Source organism: Meles meles, chromosome 17 (assembly GCF_922984935.1).
Source record: "Meles meles chromosome 17, mMelMel3.1 paternal haplotype, whole genome shotgun sequence".
NCBI classification, from domain to species: Eukaryota; Metazoa; Chordata; class Mammalia; order Carnivora; family Mustelidae; genus Meles; species Meles meles.
Genome location: NC_060082.1, coordinates 59,956,000 through 59,981,244, shown reverse-complemented (window position 1 = coordinate 59,981,244; position 25,245 = coordinate 59,956,000).

Below are 25,245 nucleotides of genomic sequence, written 5' to 3'. Positions count from 1 at the left end.
AGCAGAAGTGCCTGCCATTATGACCCAAGAACTCTGGGGAGAGGGGAACAGGGACTGTGAAATTCATGCAGGCAAGTGGGTCTCTGCACAGATGTCGGGAAGAAATACGGTGGGTTTGCCTCTCAAGGTATGGGCAGGGTTTGGAGGTACAGGAATAGGTAGGATTTTACTCGCTCAGAGGCAGCGTGGGAGAAAGCACAGGGAGGTGGGACGAAGCTCAAGTGTCAGGCTCCAGGTCAAAGAAAGAGCTCTGCCTGCTCTCTTGCTTGTTTATTTGTGGGGAGGAATACTCATGATCTCACTCGTAGGCTCAGAGGAATTTGTCCAAGAAAAGATTTTCAAGGTGTGTTGAGGGAGTGGTGGGCAAACAATGACAGAGAGTCCTGGATCAGGTGAGGGGCACAGGGCCAGGGGGTGGGATGGACACTGTGCAGAGAGAGGAGAGGCCAAGCCAAGAATGAGTGTATGCGGATGTTTAGGCAGAGCCCGCAGGACCTGGGGAGCCCCTACCTAATGGCGTCTGTGTTCACCATGACAGGTTGGCATCTGTTGAGTCAACAGAGCCAGGGGGTGGAGACTGAGAAGGCTGATGAAGATTTAGAAGCTCTAATGAAACGGAGAGGGAAAGGGGCCAACTGTGGTTCTGTAGACTCGCTAAGCAGTCCCGAGGGCCCAGCTGAAATGGGGAATCATGAGTTTGCAATGGAGCCAGACAGGATGGTGATTGCCTCTAAAAACCTGAGCAGGGGAAGATCCAGGAAAAAGAAGCACGATGGGGCCAGGTGAGGTGGCAAGTGGGGGACGAGGTTGGTGGTGAACCCCTCTATATAAAAAGATGGAGCCAGTGTTGGGTTGGAAGTGGGGGGTGCCTGGGAGAAGTGGGTGGTTAGTATCTTCCTTGAGGAGGAGAGAGGCAGGGTTTTCAGCAAATTTTCTGTCTCTGGAGATTAATGTGTTGAGAATTTCATCATGCCAGGTCCAATGATTAAAGTGACAAGTAAGTACATTTTGAAGGATATATTTTAATGAGCATTAAAAAATACTGGAAAGGAAGTGTGCAAAAAAGCCCTGATCTCCTTCACGTGACTTCACTCCTAATGTAGACAACACTTGGAAAATAACCCACTCAAGGAAGGCAGATGGATTTCGACGGATAAGCCCACTCCGCCTACTTCCTGGTGGCTGCTTGGGCTGTCGTGCTGAAGGATGCGTGTGGGGACCCATGTAAGATGGCGCTACGGTCGACCAGCCACAACAGCAAGGGCACAGAAGAGGGGGTGGGGTTCATGGCGCCACTTTCCACTCGTGCAGAGTGGAGAGAATATGGAAGTTTGGTATTAGCTCAGGCATGTCATCAAAGTAGTATCAGATCTCGTGCACATCACTCTGTCTGTTATTATCAGTTTCCTTATCAGTGAAACATAACATTTACCTATACCTTTAGAGATTGCAATTTTGCAAAATTACAACTTTGTATTTGTAAAGCCCTTTAGACTCTTGCACGGAAGACGACACATAGCACAAATTGTAGTAATGTGAGCAATATTGTTTTGTCAAGTCAGTGTGGATCTAACGTAGTCATGGGAGAACTTCAGGTGAACTATGTCCATGGAGACATGATTCTTTTATCTTTCAACTTCTGGAAGCATTAAAGATGTTTGCACTTTGGCAGGCTGAACACAAGAAAGAAAAATGGAATGGCTATTTTTACATTATCAGAGAAAAGAAGAGAATTAGATGTTTAGTGATTGCTGTTTTAGGATCTTTCAGTGTGTTCTATGTCGGGTGATCTGCTAAGTCGGGGAACCGAGTGAGGCTGAGGGACTGAGGGACGTAGGAATTTGCTCCAGGGCAAACAGCTCACCGGTGGCGACGGTAGAGTGCAAACCTAGGTCTGGCTGGCTTCAAGTCTATGTTCTTTCCATCACTAGGAAAAAAAGAGGCAGGTGTTGCCACCCTTGCCCCCGGATAATTTGCCTGAACTAAAAGCAAATGCGACAATGCTGTCAGTTCCGCACGTAACTCGAGGTAGAAATTACGATCACTATAGTGCTGGAAATGTGGCTCTCAGCAAATTGCTCTCAATGGATTTTTTTGTTTGTTTTGTTTTGTGTTTTTTTGTCAGCAGGAAGAGAGGTTTTTAAAACGAATCCATCTAGGGGCACCTGGGTGGCTCAGTGGGTTAAAGCCTCTGCCTTCGGCTCAGGTTGTGATCCCAGGGTTCTGGGATCGAGCCCCACATCGGGCTCTCTGCTTGGCGAGGAGCCTGCTTCCCTTCCTCTCCCTCTGCCTGCCTCTCTGCCTAGTTGTGATCTCTGTCTGTCAAATAAATAAATAAAATTAAAAACAATCCATCTAGTTTTGCTTCAAAAATGGATCCATAGGAAGGCAAAGTTGTACAAGTGGACATCATCAGTTAACACTTACGGAACTTGCATGTGTGCTGGAGTCGAGGGACCCTTTGCTAACACTCCTCTCGTCTTCTTTGGTTCCTTTTCTCTTGTGCTATTTGAGCCTAGGCTGGGTTTATGCCTTCTCTCATTAACTTGTGGTTAAAATGCGACGCCAGCCCTGGAAAGCTAGGGCCATATTAGCCAGCTGAGCTTTACAGAGGTATTGAGGATACACAAAACTAGCAAGTGGGGTTGGTGCTCTGAAAATCCAGAGACAGGGACAGCTTGTAACCCTGCAGAGGGTTTTTCTGGGGCTCCAGTAGAAATAGTTTGTCTAACTGAAAAACAAATCTGACATATTAAGTGTTTCATTGAAAGCCCCAATTATGTCTCAAGTTTGGTACTGAGTTTATTTTAAAATGTATCTTGAAAAGCCGGTGGTCCACATTTTCCCGTAGACTTACACATGATGAGAATCTGTCCTTTTATATTTAGCTGCGGGCCACCTAACAAGTTCTTAGGCGAAACACATTATTTGTTAGTACAAGAAGAATAAATACTGTATTTGGAAAGTTCCAGTGTTCTTCTTTAAAATATCGCCGTTTCCATAGCAATAACATAATGTACTAAAGAGTAGAATAGTGTTTCTTTAGAAACCACGTGTATGGATGCACGTTTCCAGGAAGGGCTTTGAAACGTCTCACCTGCCTGTGGCCCCAAAAAGGAGCAACAGTGACTTGGCCCCGTGCTTCACTGCCTGGTTGTATGTGGGCTTTCTGCTTTGGGTCATGTGTGTCAGACTTTCTCAGGCTCTGTGCTCTGAGAGGGTGAACAGATTTATAGCCATTCATTCATTCATTCATTCATTCATGCAGGCAACAAATATTTATCAAACACCTCTATGCCAGCTGTCGTTGGTGGGACTGGGGACTCAGTGACGTCACGGAGCTTAGAGTCGTACTGGGGAGAAGGGGTTAGGAATAATTGTAACCGGCACCATCATGCCCGGGTTGTTCTAGTGTGAGCCTCGCCTTGCAGGCAGCGAAGGGTGTTTTAGTGGGTCATCCTATTGAGGGATTGCAGAGAAATGCCGAGGTTCAGGGCAGTGGTGAGCTCTGTGTGAGTGAATGCTCTTTGGAAAGATGCTGGATGTCACTTGGATGGTGCCTGTGATCTTGAAAACTGGTATCTGCGTGGAGGCCTCTCTTTGAACACCTCCCTCCTCTCTATTTTGACTTGCACCAGGTGCCTTTGCCTCCCTGTAATCCTCCACATTTGTTCCATGTGCCGATTTTGCCCCAATGAGCCCCACCTTGCTCTGGTCCCTCCCCCACCCCCGCTTCGCCCCCCATCTCCCGAGAGTGTGGATGCGGGGCAGGCGCGTCCCTGGAAGGGTCGCTCCTCTAGTTAACTAATGGCTGTCTGGCATCTGGCAGAGGGGATGCAGGTCACGAATGTCTCCATGCTGGGTCATCACTATTCAGAGAGAGAACAGTAAAAGGAGCAGAGTGTCCCCACCCCCTCCCTGAGGCCACACATCTTTGTCTGTTACACAAGGCTCTACTTGTGCCTTCAGAAGCGAGACCTTGAAATATTTAATGTCTTGAGAAACCCGTGTCTATCCGCCGTGTGCGAAGGCCTTTTGTGCCGCAGCTCCGCTGATGCCCTGGTCCCCAGCCGGCAGCAACCTCTTGACTCTCCCAGGCTTTGAAAGGTTTGGCTAACTGTCCACGTCGCTCCAAAGAGCTCATGGTCACAGACACTCCTCAAGCCGCCCTGGGAGCAGAGCAGCTTCGTGGGCCAGATGTGGGGTCACAGAGTCACAAATGCTCCCGGGGTGGTCACCCTTGGCTTCAGAATCAGACAAGTTGACCAGCTACCCCAGATGCCTTCTTAGACCCCGCTAATAAATCAGTCGGCAGCGAGGTCACAGACAGAGTGCTGACATGTAAGCCCGTATTTTCAAGTAAGCATTTCAAACTTTGGCTTTCACCCTCCCACCCCCCACCGGCCAGGCCAGAAGTCCCAGACAGGAGGGAAAAATCGAACTCTGTCAAGGAGGTGAATTTCGGGTTGCCCACCTCCCAATTCTTTCAACCACTCTGATTCCACTCAGATGTTCTTCCTTAAATGCAAAAGGCATCATTTTCTTGCCAAGAAATGGAATGATTGATCAAGCCTTCTTTAAATCATTCCATCTTATCCATTCCCATCTGAAGGAGCAGCCAGTGCATTAATATTAATATTCTTATTGTGTCCCTTGAGAGAGGATTGCCCCGGTAACCCCCCTCCCAATTACTGCCAACACCACGGGGATATGAAGTTAGAGGAGGAAGCGACCGATGCGGGGGCTGAATGTGTTTTATTAGCAACAGCTGGTGGCAGTCCCCTGCCCCCCCCACCAACTTTTAATGCTATGCTTGTCAGATCCAGCTTCTTAGGACTAGATGGCAAAGGGTAAGACAAGAACACAGTGCATTTCAGCTATTGCAGGCAGGAAAGGGGGATTTATGCTAAAGACGGTGCAGGCGATATTCAGAAGCTGATGAAGGAAACTTTGCAAAAGAGTATCTGCCCTCAGTATTGTGTAGGTAACATTTGAGCAATTTGACAAACATATTGAGTAACTGAAACCACCTGTAGGATTTGCCGGGGGGGAGGGGAACAACCAAAACCCCACTTTGTCTTTTCTTCTCATTTGTCCAGGATACTTTTATAGAAATAAAAATGTGGGCTGCACATGTCTCCCGTCTATCCTTAGTGTAACTTTAAGAATGTTTATGATGAAGGGCGGAGTTTGTAACACCAGGGCTCCCTCAACTGTGTTGGAAACACTTGACCATCAAAAGGAAATCTGTGCCATTTGCCCAGCAGAGAAATAAATCTTCCTTTATTCACTCTTGCCCTGATTTCTATCTGAGACGCCCAAATGGACACCGTTTCATCTTTTTTCACGTGTGGACTCTCAGGCAACGTTTTCAGGATATTAGTTTCGCGTACGAACTCTATTTCGGACAGAAGCTTATAGCAGCTCCAACATGTGTCCTTTGTAATTGTAGTTACTCTGTTTTCTTCGATTTTTCTCAAAATTGAATGAATTTCGTATATGCACTAAATTACCGGGCGTATACCATACTGTCAGAGCTGGGAAACCGTTCCAGTTTTATAAAAAATGCCAGTTATATAGCATGCAAATAAGAATGCTTCTGAATTTGCATATGAAACCACGTTGTAGGTATTAGTAAGAAAAGGGCATGGCGAGGTAGTGTGCTGTTTGCTCAGGTCCGTCATTAGTAACTATTGGGGAAAGTGGTTAATATCCTCTCCAAAGTATGGATCTACGCTATGCCTGCCTCGTGGGGAGAGAGACTAGAACAATGCCAAATGGAAGGAACTCTTGGCTGCCCTCCCTCTTTCTCTCATATGTGACAAATGTAAGACATACATTTCCTCCTTTGGGATCAAGTAATTTAAAAAATAAGAAATCTTGCAAGATAACAGTAACGCTCGCAGGACTGATGCTTGGCACTAGGATGGGATCTTAAAAACAACCATGAACACACCACGGGGAAGCACAGGCTCTCTCTAGAGGGCGTCGTCTCATGGACTGCGTGCTCCTCACTCCTCTTTTCATCAGACGGAAGTTCACCGCAGAGGAAGCAGATGCCCCCACAATGTGTTGGCTGCCATTGTCTGCCTCTATGACAGTTTCGGGGGTGCAGACCTGGGGGATCCATTTGCTTCGTGTAACTGATAAAACACAATTTTTCAGGAGGGAGAAGGCACCGCATCCTTAATTAATGTTGGGATGTTATTTTTAGACACTCTAAAAAAGGTTGTGGGAGGCAGAATAATGGCCCCCTGAAGATGCCCACGTCCCCATCCCAGAAACTGTGACTATGTCACTGTGCGCAGCAAAAAAAAAAAAAGACTTTGCAGATATGACTAAGTCAAGGATCTTGAGCTGGAGAGATCAGTCTGGATGGTCCAGGTGGCCTGATAAAATCACAGGAGTCCTTCATTGTGGAAGAGGGAGGCAGAAGACGTGTCCGTGGAAGGTCAGAGTGATGCGATATGAGCTGGAGGTTGGTCACCATCGATGGCTTTGAAAACGGAGAAAGAGGGTCATGGCTCAAGGAAACCAGAAGAGACAAGGAAATGGATTAAAGCCTCTGGAAAAGAGGATGCCATGATTTTAGTCCAGTAAGACCTGTGTCAGACATCAGTGTCCCAGAACCATGAGATGGCACATTTACATTGTTCTGAAGCATGGAGTTTTGGGTAACTTGTTACAGCAGAAATAGGAAACTGATATGTTTTTGATACATGTTTCTTTTTGTTCCTGAGGATTCTATTTCGAATTCATGACCCTGACTGCTTCTAGAAAGTTGTGTTGAAAACCTCACTAACACTCGGACCCAGACAGGGAAGAAAATGGATATGGAAGAATAAGGATGTGTCCTAAATGAGTAAGTGTAATGAGGCGACTTATCATTTCGATTGTATTTTCTAAGACCCCTTAGAGGAAGCTATGATTTTAGTTTCAAGAAAGGGCATGTCTTGGGTTGGCATTGCTGCCATCGGTTTTATTTAGAAGCTAAAGAGAATGGCAATATGCCTCCATGTTAATGACTGAGCAGGTCTTCATACAAAATCCGAGTCTTAATGCCTCTAATTTTGGTTAATATGTTTGTCTCCCAGCAAACTATGAGGACAACAGTGAAATCAGTATCTTTAATGTTATTCAAGGGCCATCTTTTAAATCTGTGGGAGAAGTCTTGATCAAACAGTTCCTTTTTGTCTCATTCTCTTTCATCAGGGAAGTTAGAGGTGGAAAAGACTCGCTAGATCATAAATTAATGATCCTGTGTTAATGCAGATGTCCCCGCTAATTAATAAAGGGAAGTAAAATGTGAAGCTTGAACATATCTAAATATGTTTCTCTCTAGGAGGAAGGTGGAAAATTCTTTCCTCATACTTACACAAAATTGTTTGTGTTTTCCACAAAAAGTAGAGTTATAAAACCCGACCCTAACTAAGTCTTAACCTCAGTGATTGTTTTTAAACAGATTTCCTCCCCAACCAAGGGGCAGGCAGAATTAGTCAAGGAAGTCAGAGGACTCCCACAATGTTGGGTCAGTAGGCAGCCTCCCTGCGTAGAGCCAGAACTCGCATCTTGTTTCCCAGTCCCCTCTGCGTACTCTGATTTCCTTCTTGGTGGCTCCGGATACCCAGGGCAGGGGAGCCGTAGGCCTAAGAAGAGCTGCACCACTGGAATGAGAGTCTGATTTTACAAAATGGTACACTTAGAAATGGAAGCTAACAAGAATTGACATAAGCAGATATGGAAACTGAATCCTTGGGTGACCTAGTCCCAGAAAGGATACACTGTCACTTTTGTAACATCCTGTTGGTTTACCAGCAACCCTACTTGTAAGAGGGGGTACATAGGGCATGATAGAACATGGGACTCATGGAGGGCCATTCTGGAGGCTGATTACCACACAGTAGATGGTTTTTCTTCAAAGACATTGATCAGGTTAGCCCTTTTGACTTCAAGTGACAGAAATGTTTCCTTCAGAACTGGAAAGTTGACATAACTATCTGCCCACATTCTCTTCTTCCAGAACAGCAACACCCATACTGAAAGTATGAACCTCTAATGGAAAGACTGATATCATTAGTATGGAAAAAAACGATCTGCCAAGTAAATCGTGTCCATGAATAATCACCTCTATGTTCTGAGAAAGAACCTTTCTTTCTGCTCACTGCAAACAAGCGAACAGCCACAAAACAACTTCTGCATGGGGTCCAGCCAACCATTTTAAGATGTGATTTTTGGGAAGTCACCACATCCGCATGGCTGAAGGCAGGATGTCGTGTTCTCTTCCATTTCCTTGAGAGTCTCTTGGATTGTCTCTCTTCCTTATACATCGCTAATGGGTAATCCAAGGCTCTGATTCTGACAAAATGAAGAAATGTTACATCGTCATGGACACGATTGCTAAATCGTTGGCCAAGTCTTCGATGTGAGCACATGTCAATGTCAAAGACAGCAAGACACAATGATGTGTCGTGCCTTTTTATTTAATAATGAAAGAAAACCAGGTGGGTTGGTGCCAAGCTTAGCCATGGGCTTCATCAGCTCAGCAAATACCAAGATGTTGTGTCCAAGTCAGACCCTTGTTTGGCAGAAAATAAATAAGTAAATAAAACTCTTGTAATGGTTTTGAAGATGTCAATGCTCTTTGAGGTTTCCAAAATGCCCTCACAAAATAGGAATTCTATGATCATATCAGAGCACAACTCCTGAACAAAAACCATGAACCAGATACATTGAGAGATGTCAGTAACGGTCTTTAAGGGAAACAGCTGATCAGCCAATTCTTCCATGACCTTTTTCAAATGGTTAGAAGAAATGCTGATGATTCTGGAAGGGATGAGTTTATCTGACAGAGACACTGTTCCAATAGGCCTCTCCTGATCCAAACTACAAGTCTCCTGAAAGTTCTCCAGGACGTGTGGCTTTACAGTTCCATATGGATTCTTTTCCTTAGGAATATTACAAGCAGCTTTAAGAGATGCATGCAAACAAAGTTTTTGTGTGGAAGCACAATCACATTTAGGTAAGGTTCCAGCCAGAAATATCTACCTTGCTCGATGTGTTGAGAGGACAGACAGTTTAATTGGATTTGTATTTCCGCAAGACCGGTCTGGGTCACACAAGAACACTGTGGCTTTTGTATCTGCCGATGTTCAGAAGTAAAAGTTGAAACAAAGTTATGGAGGATTGACTGATTATTTCTTTCTATGACATTTTCTCCAGTTTAACCTGGGCCTATGTAAAAAGGCAGAAATAACATGGTGTATTTATTTTCATTAATATCTATTGGAAACGAACCACAGGGCCATATCTGGTGGTGATGATTTTGGCCTCACCTGACCAGGTACTACATCCTCCCTTGCCATCCCGCCCTTCTTAGAAGCAGCATGATACCACAATACCATGGTGGATGGTAAAGCTATTTTTTAAAAAAAATGGTAGCAATTATCAATGCAACAGGAAGGTGAACAGGGACAAATAATAGTCCCATAAGGCTTATCTGCAAATTCTGTTATGGACCAAATGTTTGTGTCCCTCTAAAATTAAACACTGAAACCCATCCCTTGATATGATGTTGAGTGGTGGCCCTTTGGGAAGTAAGTAAGAAATTGATGAGCTCTTTTTTTTTTTTAAAGATTTTTATTTATTAGTTTGACAGAGAGAGAAGGATCACAAGTAGGCAGAGAGGCAGGCAGAGAGAGAGAGAGAGAGAAGCAGGCTCCCTGCAGAGCAGGGAGCCTGATGCGGGGCTCGATCCCAGGACCCTCGGATCATGACCTGAGCCGAAGGCAGAGGCTTTAACCCACTGAGCCACCCAGGCGCCCCAGAAATCGATGAGGTCTTGAGGGCAAGGCCCTTGTAGATGACATCTGTGCGCTTGTTAGAGTCACGAGAGAGCCTGCTTCCCTTCTCTATTCTCTGCCCTGTGAAGACATGAAGTTGGCCATCCACAACCCAGAAGCAGGCTCTCAGGAGAACCTCACCACACTGAAACCCTGATCTCAGGCTTCTAGCCACCAGACGTGTGAGAAATAACTCACTCGTATCAGACACCCAATCTATGGTATTTTTTATAGCAGCCCACATGACTGAAACAAATTCCCTAGGAAATCTTGCCATATTCACATCGGCCTGCCGATTGGCTCCTGTCGGAAGAGGACCAGCCCCTGTGATAGAATCAGTGTGGCCAATGAACTCAGACTCACTCATTCATTCAGCAGGAAAGCCTCTGAGCATCAACTGCGCACCAGCCTCTGGGCTAGATCTCAGTAACGGGAGATGGAAAAAAGCAGGGTCCGTGCCACCAGGGGCTCAAGCTCCGGGAAGAACTTGTGTCCCAGCTTGGGGAGTCTGGCAGGTGCCTGCCTAGCTCACATCTTGCATGAACCCGACAAACAAAACTTGGTTCAATGAGGGAGAACGTGTGTGTCTGCATGTGTTTTGACATCCATCTCTCCAGCAGCACGTCAGGGGAGGTCCTGAACTTTACAAAAATGGCATTGCTGCAGAAAACTGGCTTGCTGCAATGCGGTCACTGAGAGGTGGGTTTAGAACACGACACGTTGGAGGCTCCATCTGGTCCTCTGAGCTATAAAACCATGTCCTTGACTCTTCTGTTTAGCAAAGGTGCTTCGGTCATTCATCCATCCGTTCATTCATTCACTCATTCAGCACCCGTTTGCTGGCCATCTGCTGGAGGCGATTCTAGGCTCCAAGCCTTCCCATCAATCCAATCCCTGCCTCAAGCGTGCCATCCTCCATGATGAAGTCCTGCCCCTGGCCTGCGAGTCCTTGGGATTTCCGTAAAAAGATCTGTATTACCTTTGGGTAATTCAGTAAAATGTAATTGAAATTTAACATAGATGCAAAAACGTGTGTGTAAAATTACATTATTACAACCGAATATAATTATGTAACCAGTACCCAGATAAAAGCTGAATGCCACCAGCACTCTGGAAACCCCTTAGCTGCCCCCACCCCAAACGTGGGTAACTCCTATGCTGACCTGTAACAGTACACATCAGCTTTGACTCTTTTGTACAGTAAACGGGATCCTACAGTTTTTATCTTTAGGCGTTTATAACCTTCTGCCTGGATTGCTATATTTTATAAATTTTGTGGGTTTTTTTATTTTAATTTTAAACGATGAGAATGTAACTTATGTAACTTCCTGGTAGGAAAAGCCAGAATCTAGAACAGTATCTTGGATAGAATATACGAAACTTGGTGTTCCCCTGCCCCTCCAGTTTACGCAGACTCAAGGAGAAGTAGACTCAGGACCTGTCCCAGGAACTTGTCTGAGGATAGAGATCGAGATTCTGGTCATCATTCCAGGATGGTGCTCTGAGTGTGTGTGTATGTGAAATTTATCACTGTCTAATTAAGGCAGCTCTTCTGAAAATGTGCATGAGAATAAAAAATGAGGGGTTTTTTTCCCTATCCTCATAATATTAATGGACAAGTTTTCCAGACTGGAGTTAACTTACTACTGACATTTTGGGTTTATCTGAAACACTATTCTGAGCCCTGGAGCTTCCTTCTGGAGACTTCACCGAGGGGCAAGAGAAGAGTGTCATAGGGTCCCATTAGTTGATGGTGTTTTCTCTTCCTGTCCAACTTGGGACACACCCAGCTGCCATCACACTGCTGAGGCTCACACTTGCCACCTAGTCTTGTCTTCCTTTTTCTTTTCTTCTTTGTTTTGTTTGTTCTTCTTGACAGATTATCAGCATGAACTTTACTAAAAGCTCATCAGGTCCCTGGTCAAAAACCAACGTGCAACCCCTACTAAAAATCTCTTTCTGTATCAGTCACTTTCGTTATCAGCCTCCCCCAGCCCCAGTCTTTTGAGCAGGCGCCGACCTCCACCATACACTCAGGACCCTAGCAAATGAGTCGTTCTGAGAGATAAGGAAATACACCACTGAAATGTAGTTTTGTCATAGAACCATTCTGGGAAACACTGACCCAGCAAATGGCCCCAGTGTGTTCACTGTGAATGTCCGTCTCCAAATAGCCACAAACAAATCCTGTAAAGTCACAGCACGTCAGGCTGCTCAAAGGGCATCTGGGGAGTAGGAAGGCAGTGGTTGAAAAGTAAGAGGAACCCAGCTGGTGGACGCCTGCGGTACAGGAAGCGAGCTCCAGGTTGTGGTGGGCAGAGCTCAGAGCTGTTGAGCTTGAAATCCACATCCAAGATTTTCTGCTCCCTGCTTCAGTTCTGTTATTTTTACTGCTGCCAACTCAGCGTTTGACGCTGTACCTACCTTGGGACCAGCACCTCGTATTCTAGGTCATTAACCCATCTGGCTTTCCATCATCACGGCACTTACGCCTTTCAGACGTTCTCTCCTTGAGCGAGGCAAGGCTTTGAGACCAGCACTTCGAAAATCACAGGCTACTTCCGACCCTCCCCTCCTTCTTCCTACACATGGATCCTTTTCCTGTTATTCCTGAGAAGACGCAGCATAAGAAATGCTATCAAGCTACACTTCACCTCCTGCCTGCTGGTTCTTATTTTGCTGTTTCCACTTGGATCCAGCTGTGGCTTTCCCCCTTTCCCAGTGAGGTGGATGGGAGGGAGGCGGACACCGGGGGAAACGTTCAGAAACACCTTGTCTTCTCATTCGCTTTTGTTGTGAAGGTGGCGGTCAGTGCCAAAGAGTGACCTGCCCATCTTCCTTAGTTGCCATGGCAGTGACTAACAGAGTCTCCAGTTGGACACAAGGGGTTTCTACAGTTTAAACAAAGACAATGGGGAAATATGTTTTCTTGACCCTTTGCAGGAAATCCTGCCCAACGCACACAAGAATGCAGCATTTCCTGGACCGTCATTGCTTAGATCTAACACTCAGGGTGGGCTTGAGGGAATCTGGAAAAAGATACATTGTCCCTGACTTAGAAAAACCTGAAAGTCATTACCCATGTCTGAAAGGGCTGATGTGCAACAAAACACCAGCATAAATTAACTGGGTCTTTGGGATCTTAAAAAAAATGACACGTATGTTTCAAAATAGACTAAAAGAAGAGAGAGCTATGCACTTGACCTGGCACTGCCCATTTTCCCCCGCTTAGTTTTTGGATTCTTACAGTTTCTATCTTTAAGAGTAAGAGACTCGTCGGAAGAAGAAAAAAGCTGATCTCGTGGCATTGGAAACAAACGATTGTTTAATACCTTTCTTCTGAAAACCACGGTCTCTAAAGCAAAAATGCAAGCTACAGTTTCCTTCCCTGGGCCTTAGTGGAAGTCACAAGAATAAGTAACACACAGCTGTCCTCGTCAGCTCTGGCCCTCCTGTACAGTGACCTATAAGAGCAGAGATGGCCTCTTCTCATAAAAATAACAAAAGAAGCATCTGTCTCTCTGCTACTCTCTTTTCTAGGCAAATGTCACTTAAGATTCTCACTTTGGACTTGTAAGTGCTCCCCACCCCCCACCGCCAAAGCAGCCTCAAGGTTAGCCACTTCTCCCTCTTTCTTTGAATCTGTTGCTCACTTTTCTTGACTACAACTTTCAGAAAGTTGAAAAATCAAAAACCACAACAAAATGCACGCACATCTCTGACCCTATAGGATTAAAAAACAACAACCACAAGAATACAGGGGAATCAATTGTTATGTGTGTGCCGATAATTCTTCCTTTCTTTTTAAAAACAAAGTAAGACAGGTAGTGTTTTAGAAATGTTTGTTACCTAGAATATTACCAAAGTCTGAAAATTATGGAGTAAAGCAGATCATCAATGGAATAATGTTAAGACCGGTGCTCTCTTGAAAAATGTTTCTACAGCTATTGGCAAAGAAATTACTGCCTCTGGTCTCTTCTAGGCATTTTATGGGTTTGGACCTCACATTTAGGTCTTTAATCCATTTTGAGTTTATTTTTGTGTATGGTGTAAGAAAGTGGTCCAGTTTCACTCTTTTGCGTGCTGCTCTCTGGTTTCCCAACACTCTTGGTGGAAGAGGTTGCCTTTTTCTCCAATGTATGTTCTTGCCTCTTTTGTCATGGATTAGTCGACTAAAAATGCATGGGTATATTTCTAGGCTTTCTATTCTGTTCTACTGATCTGTGTGTCTGTTTTCATGCTAGAACCATACCGTTTTGATTACTACAGCTTTGTAGAGCCTGTTAAGATCTGGGGTTATGATGCCTCCAGCTTTGTTCTTCTTTTTCCAAAATGGCCTTGGTTATTCATAGAAATTTTAGGATTATTTGTTCTGGCAAGGAAACAAAGGCAAGATGAAAGTGTTGGGACTCCACCGAAATAAAAAGCTCCCGCACAGTGAAGAAAACCATGAACAAGACAAAAAGGCAACCTACCAAGTGGGAGAAGGTATTTGCAAATGACATATCTAATAAAGGGTTAGTATCCAAAATATATAAGGAACTTAGCACTAATAAAAGAAATAATCCAATTGTAAAGTGGGCAAAGGATCTGGATGGACATTTTTCCAAAGTAGACAACCAGATGGCCAACAGATACAGGAAAGATGCTCAACATCACTCATTATCAGTGAAATACAAATCAAGACCTTGATGAGATAACACCTCACACCTGTCAGAATGGCTAAAATAAAAAAACACGAGAAACAAGTGTTGGTGAGGATGTGGAGAAAAAGGAATGCTCATGCACGGTTGGTGGGAATGCCTACTGGTCCAGCCATGGTGGAAAACAGTATGGTGGTTCTCAAAACAATTAAAACTAGAAATACTTTATGATCCAGTCATTCCACTTCTGGTTATTTACCCCCAAATCTATATCTATATCTGTATCTATATCTATATTCTTAATTTGAAAAGATACTTGCACTCTTTATTTATTGCAGCATTATTTGCAATAGCCAAGATATGGAAGCAACCCAAGTGTCCATCCATAGATGAATGGATAAAGAAGATGTGGTATACATATACAATAGAATGTTACTCAGCCATAAAAAGAATGAGATCTTGCCATTTGCAACAACATGGATGGATCTTGTGGTCCCTTCAAGGAGGAAGGTGGTTTTGGCTGAGGGAGCTGAGTATAGAGATGGTCCTTGCTGGAGATTAGGAGACTGGCTTCTTAGGAGATTTTCCCCCTTTCATTTTTCTCAGTGCTATCAAACACAGTGTTGATCCTTCTGTAATTTTACTTGATGTCACAAAGAGGAGAGCCATTACCTCTACAGTGATCTGAAAAATTCCCTAAGGGCTGAAGCCTTCAGAATCTGTAGATTTCAAAAATAATCTTTGTATTTAATTGAGGACCAAGCTGTACTAAAAAAGCCTGCCTTTCAGTGTCTTTGGCTCACAAGACCCATCCATGAATGGGAAAGTGTTCTCTTCACCTTTTCCCATGCATGTTTCCATGAAGAGTGTTTCTGTCTCCTCCTGGGTTTTATTAAGCAACATCTCCTTTCTTGCATTGCTTTTATTGATTTATCTATGTGATTTTTAGCTTAGAATGTTCTCCTTCATTCCAAACCTTAATAATCCTCTCATGTTGCCTATGTTTTAAGTGTTTCTCCAGACAGCCATGTTAGTGCTGAGGTCGACCTTTCTAATGCCCTTATCATACTTTCTTGAAGAAAATTCAGCTACTCTGGTCCAATTTGCCAATGAAACCAAACCACCTTGTAGCAGCCTGCCCCTCTTCCTATATACCGACTTTAAAAGAGTCAAGACATTTGCCTTACTACTAAAGCATCAGTTAGGAGATTGAATGCTCTCTCTACCATTTTTGTCAAATCCTTTTGAAATCAACTAATGAAAATAAAACCAACAGATTAGGGAAACATAAATTCTTTTAAGCAGCACTGTGGCTAAAATCTACTCTCCACTTTCCACATCCCGCACAGACTAATTTTTATAATATTTTCATTGATTGACTTTTAAATTGTTTTTTAAATTTTGTTTCATATTGAATTTTGGCCCACAATTAGTTCTCCAGAAAAATACTTCTCTCCAAATTGTGTTAAGAGAGTAGTTTGACAGGAAGGAGCTTTGTCAGCTAAGTGACTGACTCTTGGTTTTGGCACAGGTCAGGACCTCGGGGTCCTGGGATTGAACCCCACATTGGACTCCCCACTGGGTGTGGAGCCTGCTTGGGATTCTCTCTTCCTCTCCCTCTGTCCCTCCCATTCCCTTCTCTCTAATTAGAAAAAAAAAAAACTGGTTTGACAGGAAGATGAAAATAAAATTTCAAAATTTGAACTTAAAATAATTTTGACTATTTTAAATAATTTAATGCTATTGACTGCATTAAATATCAATGTAGGGGTTATAAAAATCTTGAAGGAAGTACAATTTTTTGAATATACACATGGCCATGACGAAATAGTGAAAAGAGGATGACAAAAATGCGGAAACATCTCAACTGAGCAAAATGTCCTCAAACTGAGCTCATTGGTGGTTTCAGGACCCCTGAATAGACCATGAACAGAATCCATCTGTGGTGGTTTTAAAACATGGCCGCAAGGTCTTTGGCTCTCCTCCCACTGAGAGGTGGGAGTCCCATTCCCTTTCCTTTGAATGTGGGTTGGCTTTACTGACTAGCTTCTCACAAAAAGAATATGGCAGAAAAGAAGCTGAGAGACTCTTGACTCCCGGTCAGAAGGGCCATCCTGCTTCCCTCTGGCTCTCTCTCTTCAGGGATGCTCACTCTTGCAACACAGTGGCCATAACAGGAGGAAGCCCAAGCCACATGGAGATGTTATGTGGAGATGACCTGGCCAGTGGCTGAGGTCCCTGCTGTTTTCAAATGGACCCAAGATTTAATCAGATATGGTTAGATTTGCAGACACAGAAATGAGTCATAAAGGAAGAGGTTTTTATATTCACAGATCCCTATAGATGGGAGGCATGACATGCCACACAGGACAACCTGAGAAGCACAGGGTCAGTCAGGAGGCAGAGGGATGGAGGAGAACAGGCAGAGCAGAGCCTTTATGGTAGTTTCCATAAGAAGGAACAGGTGAGGCAGGGCAAGCAAGCATAGGATTGGCCAGCTGGAGCAATTTCAGCAGGCTCTGGGGCCCAGGGGCTGTCCCTAGTTGTCTGGTACCTGGCCCTGGGATGAAAGCAGAGGAATAGTGGCCTGCAGTATGGGAGCCCAAAAGGAGGTGGTTGGGGTCTGGGCCCTGGAAAGTCATTTGTTATCTCTTGGAATTAGCTAGTCCTGGGAAGGGCAGTCCAGGCTCAGCAAAACCCAGATTACAAAGGCCTGTTGTGGGGTTGCTCAGCTGACTGACATCTGACTCTTGGTTTCTGCTCAGGTCTTGATCCCAGTGTTGTGGGATCGAGCCCCACCTCGGCTCCATGCTCAGTGCAGTCTGCTTGGGTTTCTTTCTCTCTCCCCGCCTCTCCCCTGCATGCTTTTCGCTTTTGCTAAAATAAATACATAAATCTTTTTTTATTTAAAGGCCAGCATCAACCCCCAGACATGCGTGGAAGCCTTTGCGGTGTCTCCCACCCATGTCACTGTTGTCTGGTTATATCAGCTTGGGAGATCCTGAGTGAGAGCATTTCCCTGGGCGCCCAAGCAGCCCCTGGACCCTTGGCAGACCACCATCATCATCACCACCATCATCATGGATTGTTATGGGTGTTTTATGCCCCAAATGAGTGTGCAATGTCCGGAATATCTTCTGTTTAAGGAATGGACATTATTTTTTTAAATATTTAATTTATTTATTTATTTGAGATTGGGAGTGAATAGGGGGAGAAGCAGAGGGAAAGGGACAGACTCCCCGCTGAGCATGGAGCCTGATGCAGGGCTCCATCCCACGATCCTGAGATCACGACCTGAATCAAAACCAGGAGTCAGATACCTTAACCAGGGGGTATAGCTCAGTGGTAGAGCATCGGACTGCAGATGCCTTAACCAACTCCGCCACCCAGGTGCCCCTAAGGAGCTGACATTATTGCATAAATCATTTCTACGTGCTATGCTTGCTCTTTAAACGTTAGAGACACTCATATGTGCGTGGCTAATGTTACATTCTTGATCGTAAGACATTCTCTCATATACGAAATTCTTTGAAAAGCGTAATTACATTTCCAGAGTGGTATCAATACATAGATTGTCCCATCCACGATAGCTTCTATTTTGAAGCAAATTACTCTCATCGGTTACTATGTATATACAAATAAAGATGTTCTTTTTAATTACGTTCATCTTAGCTGAGGACCATTGAATAGGAGAACACGTCTGCTGGATGGCGCTAAAGTTAGGGAGCAGAAGCTTTGCTTTGGCTGCTGCCTGCAGGGCACTAATTCCCAGATGCCCGAGAAGCTATTCTCGCACCTTTGGGAAAGCAGCACATGTGCGCAAGATTTCTGCCTGGTCTTGCTGAGGGTTTGGTGAGGCTGCCCTCTATACTGATCAGTATACTGCAGCGCTACCATGGAAAGCAGCCCCCGGGGCTCTGGGACCATCCGTTGGTCTGTTGCTGCTGCTAGTGAAGCTACAGTTGCCCAGAGACCTGAGCCTGGAGGCGGAATGGCTCAGCTCACCATCCAAGAAGAAAGTTCATTCCTTGGGCTCATGCTCACGTGTGCTGTGGCTATGACCCGGCGGGTCTTCGGAGGGTGTTCATGCAAGGGGTGCTAATGACCATACAAACACTTCACCAGAATCAGGAAGGGAAGCCCTTGCAAAAGAGGAGGGAAAACCACATATTTCCGCATATTTCCTTCTGTCCTCCTCTAAACCTCTCTGGATAAGAGGACGTAAGGTAGACCAGGTGTGGAGATGCAGAGAACCCTGGGCCCACTTCCTGTTCCTCTGTCTCCCCTCGTTCCAGGTTTCTGCCCCCCACCCCTGGGCCCCGTCCTAGTCTTGTTGTCCGGTAGATTTAAAAGGGAATGCTCAGTGTCATCTCAGCCTCTGAGACCCGCTGTGGTGATGCTGAAAGACTGGCAAAAAGGCGAGAGAGGAGGATTGGGGGGCCCCGGAGCTGTGCTTAGGGCCTCTCCAAACCAGATTCCACTGGCTCTTGCCAGTTCAGGGTGCTATAGGCCAACCTGGTCTGTGGGATGACCTCCACGAGACAGAAAACAATCTGGGGAAACGGAACACGAAGCAATTTCAGGAAATGATTTTGAAATCAGAAATTGAAAATCCTTGTTTTTTTTTTTTTTAAGATTTTATTTATTTATTTGACAGAGAGATATCACAAGTAGGCAGAGAGGCAGGCAGAGAGAGAGAGAGGAGGAAGCAGGCTCCCTGCTGAGCAGAGAGCCCAATGTGGGGCTGGATCCCAGGACCCTGAGATCATGACCTGAGCCGAAGGCAGCGGCTTAACCACTGAACCACCCAGACGCCCTGAAAATCCTTGTTTTCAATGATTTTTTTAAATCTTAGGATTCTGAGATTAGCATTTTTTCAAAAGATTTTATTTATTTATTTGTTTGTCAGACAGAGAGAGAGAGTGAACACAGGCAGGCAGAGTGGCAGGCAGAGGCAGAGGGAGAAGCAGGCTCCCTGCCCACCAAGGAACCTGATGTGGGACTCGATCCCAGGACACCGGGATCATGACCTGAGCCAAAGGCAGCCACTTAACCAACTGAGCCACCCAGGTGTCCCTGAGATTAGCATTTTAATACGTTGTTATACACACATTTTCAAAACAAAACCTGAAATTATCAATGAACCATAAAAGGAATCTCTCTGGAGGTAAAGTGAGATTTCCTTGGAGTGCGTCTAAATGACCTTTTGAGGTTCTGCTCGTCTTGTGTCCCCAGATTCTAGCTACATACATAGTGGGTGCTCACCATTGGGCCTGTGAGTGGGAGAGAAAAAGACATAGAACTTTGAGAAGCAGAGAAGTAACTTACACCCTCAACCAAACAGACCAAGGATGACTGATCATTCTTTTCACACCAAATACTGGGATGGAGAACTATTTGAGACAGGATCTATACTACTAATTAAATTGATAGCAGCGGCCAGGTGTGCCTGAACGTGGCTGCTCTGTGATCAACAAACTCCCCCTCACACACACACACACACACATCCCATCCTGCCAAGTGAATAATCTTCTCCTTAATTCAATTAAGATGTTTAGAAATTGTTGTTAGGTCCAGGGGCTGGTCTAGAAGCCTCCACGGCTCGATTAGATAGACTCTGTGCTGCTGTAGGTTAGGATTTGGGTTGCAAGCAAGCAAAAAGTTTTGATGACTGCTTGAGTTGCTTCTTGTCTTTTAATTTATGATTTCAGCATTTGCTATCTGTACATAAATTTAGAAATTTTTCTTTCATGCTATTACTGCTATTCATTATGAGTCTATAACTCACCACAGACTAAAATGCAATCTTTGGAGCCATGATTTGCATCTATATTAAATACAAATATAAGCATATCTAAATGTATTCACAAAGAATTCATTTAAACAGTCAATAGCACTATTGAAAAACCTGGTCTATAAAGGCAGGCAAAAATTGCTGAATATAAATGTGTCCAGTCAGTGAAATAAATGCATATAGTGAAACATGGGTCCAGCAGAAGTACCCTAAAACCCAACACTTTCCAAAAAAGGAAGGAAGGAAGTGAATATAGACAAAGACCTAAACCATACAATGTCTCCCGGGCTCATCTATGTGCAGATTTGAAACTGCCATTTAATTACTTATATGCTATGAGTATCTTTAAAAGAGGGAAAGGTGTTTCGGAAACTTTCAATAAAAGCATAGGTACAATAATGCCCCAAACTATCAACAAAAGTTTGAAGGAAAAAAAAAAAAAGAAAAACCCACACAGTAATAGCTGAGATGAGGGTAATGATTAGGTCAAGGCATCCTATCAAGAAAAAATACACCAGCCAAGCACCGAGCTTGGCTCTGGATTTCCTGGCAGGCGGGGCGTGCATGCTATTTAATGACGTTGAGCTATTTCAAGTGAGCAAAAGAAAACTAGCAGTACACCATTTTCACCAAGTATTTACTGAGCACCAAAAACAATGGTGATCAAGTCATTCAGTGCTCCTCCTCACTGTTGTAGAATTTCAAAGGGTCAGTCGGACTTACCAATCAAGTATCGCAAAGAGTCCTTCCACGGCAGCTGAAATACACAAATAATGCGACAGAGTACTTGTGTCCTCGGGTGGTAAGAGCTGGTTTCCTGCTTTGAAGGGTTGAAGATCCACAGCTGAGAAACTTAAGATCTTGAAGGAAAAAAAAATCAGTTTATTGGAATAGAGGTCATAGATTAAACTTAGGAAAGCTTTGTACGTGTTTTTATATCCTCCAAAATAAAATAGCACAGCGATGAAAGATAGATTTAATAATGTTTTGTATTGCACAAACTCGTGATAATAAAGAGCATGATATTCATTTTTTTAAAGATTTTGTTTATTTATTAGAGAGAGAGTGAGTGAGAGAAAGAACATGAACTGTGGCAGAGGGAGAGGGAAAAGCAGATTCCCTGCTGAGCTGGGAGCCCGACTCGGGGCTTGATCCCAAGACCCGGAAATCATGACCTGAGCCAAAGGCAGACACTTAATTGACTTAGTCAACCAGATGCCCCTGTGAAATTTATTTTTTTCTACAGTGCATTGTTTGCTAGGATTTCCTTTCAGACATTTTAATCAGATGGTATATATTCATACTTCATTCTTGCAAATAATAATGACACTGTGTCCATAATTCTGTACTGATTCTCCATTCAAACACCCAAATATTTTAAATTGTTTCATTTTGATTCTCACATTCCATGTTTCGTGGTGTTTATAGAAATTGGGATTATTAAATTGGAAAAGACTTTATGCCACTTGCCACAGTGCACCTGGTTATATGGGTCACCATGTTGGCCGTGAAAACCTCACAGCTTCATTGACACAGCTCAATTCTCTCCTTTCCAACAGAAGAGTCTGACTTTAAGAACCCAGTTTCCTTTCCTTTCCCTAAGATTTTCTTGCAAAAACTCTACTCCTGCATCTTTGTTTTCAATTTCTAAACTTTATTTCCTTATTTCCTAATCACCCCCCTGAAAAAATGACTCACAATTTTTATATATTGGAAGTGAATTCTTAGAGTTGTTGAAAAGACACGTGGAGAAAAACATCATGTGGTAGAATTTTGAGTAAGAATTTTGCTTTGAGCATGGTGGATTCTACTACCCAATCTTGAAAGCTCTGGAAGTTGGTGGGGTTGGAAGGAACATGTGTTAATCACATACCATGAGCCAGACACTGTTCTAGGCACTGTGCCTATGTTATTTCCTATCGTGAGTACAACTCAAAGCTAAATATTATTACATCCACTGCACAGAAGAAAAACGGAGGCTCAAGGTCAAGTATATTCTCCAAAGTCCTACAGCTGATAAGCAGTAAAGCTGCAATTCAACTATACTTTTCTCTGGTACTAAGCTTCCGTATATTACTTTTGGAATCTTTTTATCGAATACATATACCACACCAAAATGGACACACATGGCTAACAAAACCATTTCCAAATATTTGAATCTTTTCTCAGTGATTTGCATCAATATGTTGTTATATGGAATAGACTCAATAAGCTGAGTAGTCATTCTAATTTATCTGACCATTTATTTGACATTAGAAAATGTCAAAGTATGGACTTGATGATTTTTTTTCACTTCCTTTTAAAAAATTAACATATGATGTATTATTTGCTTCAGGGGTATAGATCTATGAATCATCAGTCTTTCACAATTCATAGCACTCACCATAGCACATACCCTCCCCAATGTCCATAACCCAGCCACCCTATCCCTTCCCCACCCACCAGCAACCCTCAGTTTGTTTTGTGAGATTAAGAGTCACTTATGGTTTGTCTCCCTCCCAATACCATCTTGTTTCATTTATTCTTTTCCTACCCCCCCACTTTGCATCTCCACTTCCTCATATCAGGGAGATCATATGATAGTTGTCTTTCTCTGATTGACTTATTTCACTAAGCATAATACCCTCTAGTTCCATCCACAAGGTCGCAAATCTTCTGCCCATTTCTTGATTGGATTATTTGTTCTTTGGGTGTTGAGTTTGATAAGTTCTTCAGAGATTTTGGATACTAACCCTTTATCTGGTATGTCACTTGGAAATATCTTCTCCTGTCTGTCGGTTGCCTTTTGGTTTTGTTAACTGTTTCCTTTGCTGTGCAAAAGCTTTTGATCTTGATGAAGTCCCAATAGTTCATTTTTGCCTTTGCTTCCCTTGCCTTTGGCAATGAATGTTTCTAGGAAGAAGTTGCTGTGGCCAAGGTCGAAGACCTTGCTATCTGTGTTCTCTGCAAGGATTTTGATGGATTCCTATCTCACATTGAGGTCTTTCATCCATTTTGAGTCTATTTTTGTGTGTGGTGTAAGGAAATGGTCCAGTTTCCTTCTTCTGCATGTGGCTGTCAAATTTTCCCAACATCATTTATTGAAGAGACTGTCTTTTTTCCATTGGACATTCTTTCCTGCTTTGTCAAAGATTAGTTGACCATAGAATTGAGGGTCTATTTCTGAGCTCTCTATTCTGTTCCATTGATCTATGTGTCTGTTTTCATGCCAGTACTATACTATCTTGATTATTACAGCTTTGTAATAGAGCTTGAAGTCAGGAATTGTGATGCCGCCAACTTTGGCTTTCTTTTTCAACATTCCTTGGGCTATTTGGGGTCTTTTCTGGTTCCATATAAATTTTAGGATTATTTGTTCCATTTCTTTGAAAAAAGCTGATGGTAATTTGATAGGGATTGTATTAAATGTATAGACTGCTCTAGGTAGCATACACATTTTCATAATATTTGTTCTTCCATTCCATGAGCCTAAAATGTTTTCCATTTCTTTGTGTCTTCCTCAATGTCTTTCAGGAGTACTTTGTAGTTTTCTGAGTACAGATTCTTTGCCTCTTTGGTTAGGTTTATTCCTAGGTATCTTACGCTTTGGGGTGCAATTATAAATGGGATCGAATCCTTAATTTCTCTTCCTTTTGTCATGTTGTTGATGTATAGAAATGCAACTGATTTCTGTGCATCGATTTTATATCCTGACACTTTCCTGAATTCCTGTATGAGTTCTAGCAGTTTTGGAGAAGAGTCTTTTGGGCTTTCCACATAAAGTATCATATCATCTGCAAAGAGTAAGAGTTTGACTTCTTCTTTGCCAATTCAGATGCCTTTTATTTCTTTTTGTTGTCTGATTGCTGAGGCTAGGACTTCTAGTACCATGTTGAATAGCAGTGGTGATAGTGGACATCCCTGCCGTGTTCCTGACCTTAGTGGAAAAGCTCTCACTCAGTATTTTTCCATTGAGAATGATAGTCGCTGTGGGGTTTTCATAGATGGCTTTGATGATATTGAGGTATGTACCCTCTATCCCTACACTGTGAAGCGTTTTGATCAAGAAAGGATGCTGTACTTTGTCAAATGCTTTTTCAGCATCTATTGAGAGTACCATATAGTTCTTGTTCTTTCTTTTATTAATGTATTGTATCACATTGATTGATTTGTGGATGTTGAACTAAACTTGCAGCCCAGGAATAAATCCCATTTGGTTGTGGTGAATAATCCTTTTAGTGGACTGTCAGATCCTATTGGCTAGTATTTTGTTGAGAATTTTCGCATCCATGTTCATCAAGGATATTTGTCTGTAATTCCCCCTTTTGATGGGGTCTTTGTCTGGTTTGGGGATCAAGGTAATGCTGGCCTCATAAAATGAGTTTGGAAGTTTTCCTTCCATTTCTATTTTTTGGAACAGTCTCAGGAGAATAGGTATTTATTCTTAAATGTTTGGTAGAATTCCCCTGGAAAGCCATCTGGCCCTGGGCTCTTGTTTGTTTAGAGATTCTTGATGACTGCTTCAATCTCTTTACTGGTTATGGATCTGTTCAGGTTTTCTGTTTCTTCCTCGTTCAGTTTTGGTAGTTCATATGTCTCTAGGAATGCATCCATTTCTTCCAGATTGTCAAATTTGCTGGTGTATAGTTGTTCATAATATGTTCTTATAATTGTTTGTATTTCTTTGGTGTTGGCTGTGACTTTCCTCTTTCATTCATGATTTTATTAATTTGGGTCTTTTCTCTTTACTTTTTGATAAGTCTGGCCAGGGGTTTATCAATCTTATTAATTCTTTAAAAGAACCAGCTCCTACTTTCATTAATTTGTTCTACTGCTCTTTTGGTTTCTATTTCATTGATTTCTGCTCTGATCTTTATTATTTCTCTTCTCCTGCTGGGTTTAGGCTTTCTTGGCTGGACTTTCTCCAGTTCCGTGAGGTGTAGGGTTAGGTTGTGTACTTGAGACCTTTCTTGGTTCTTGAGAAAGACTT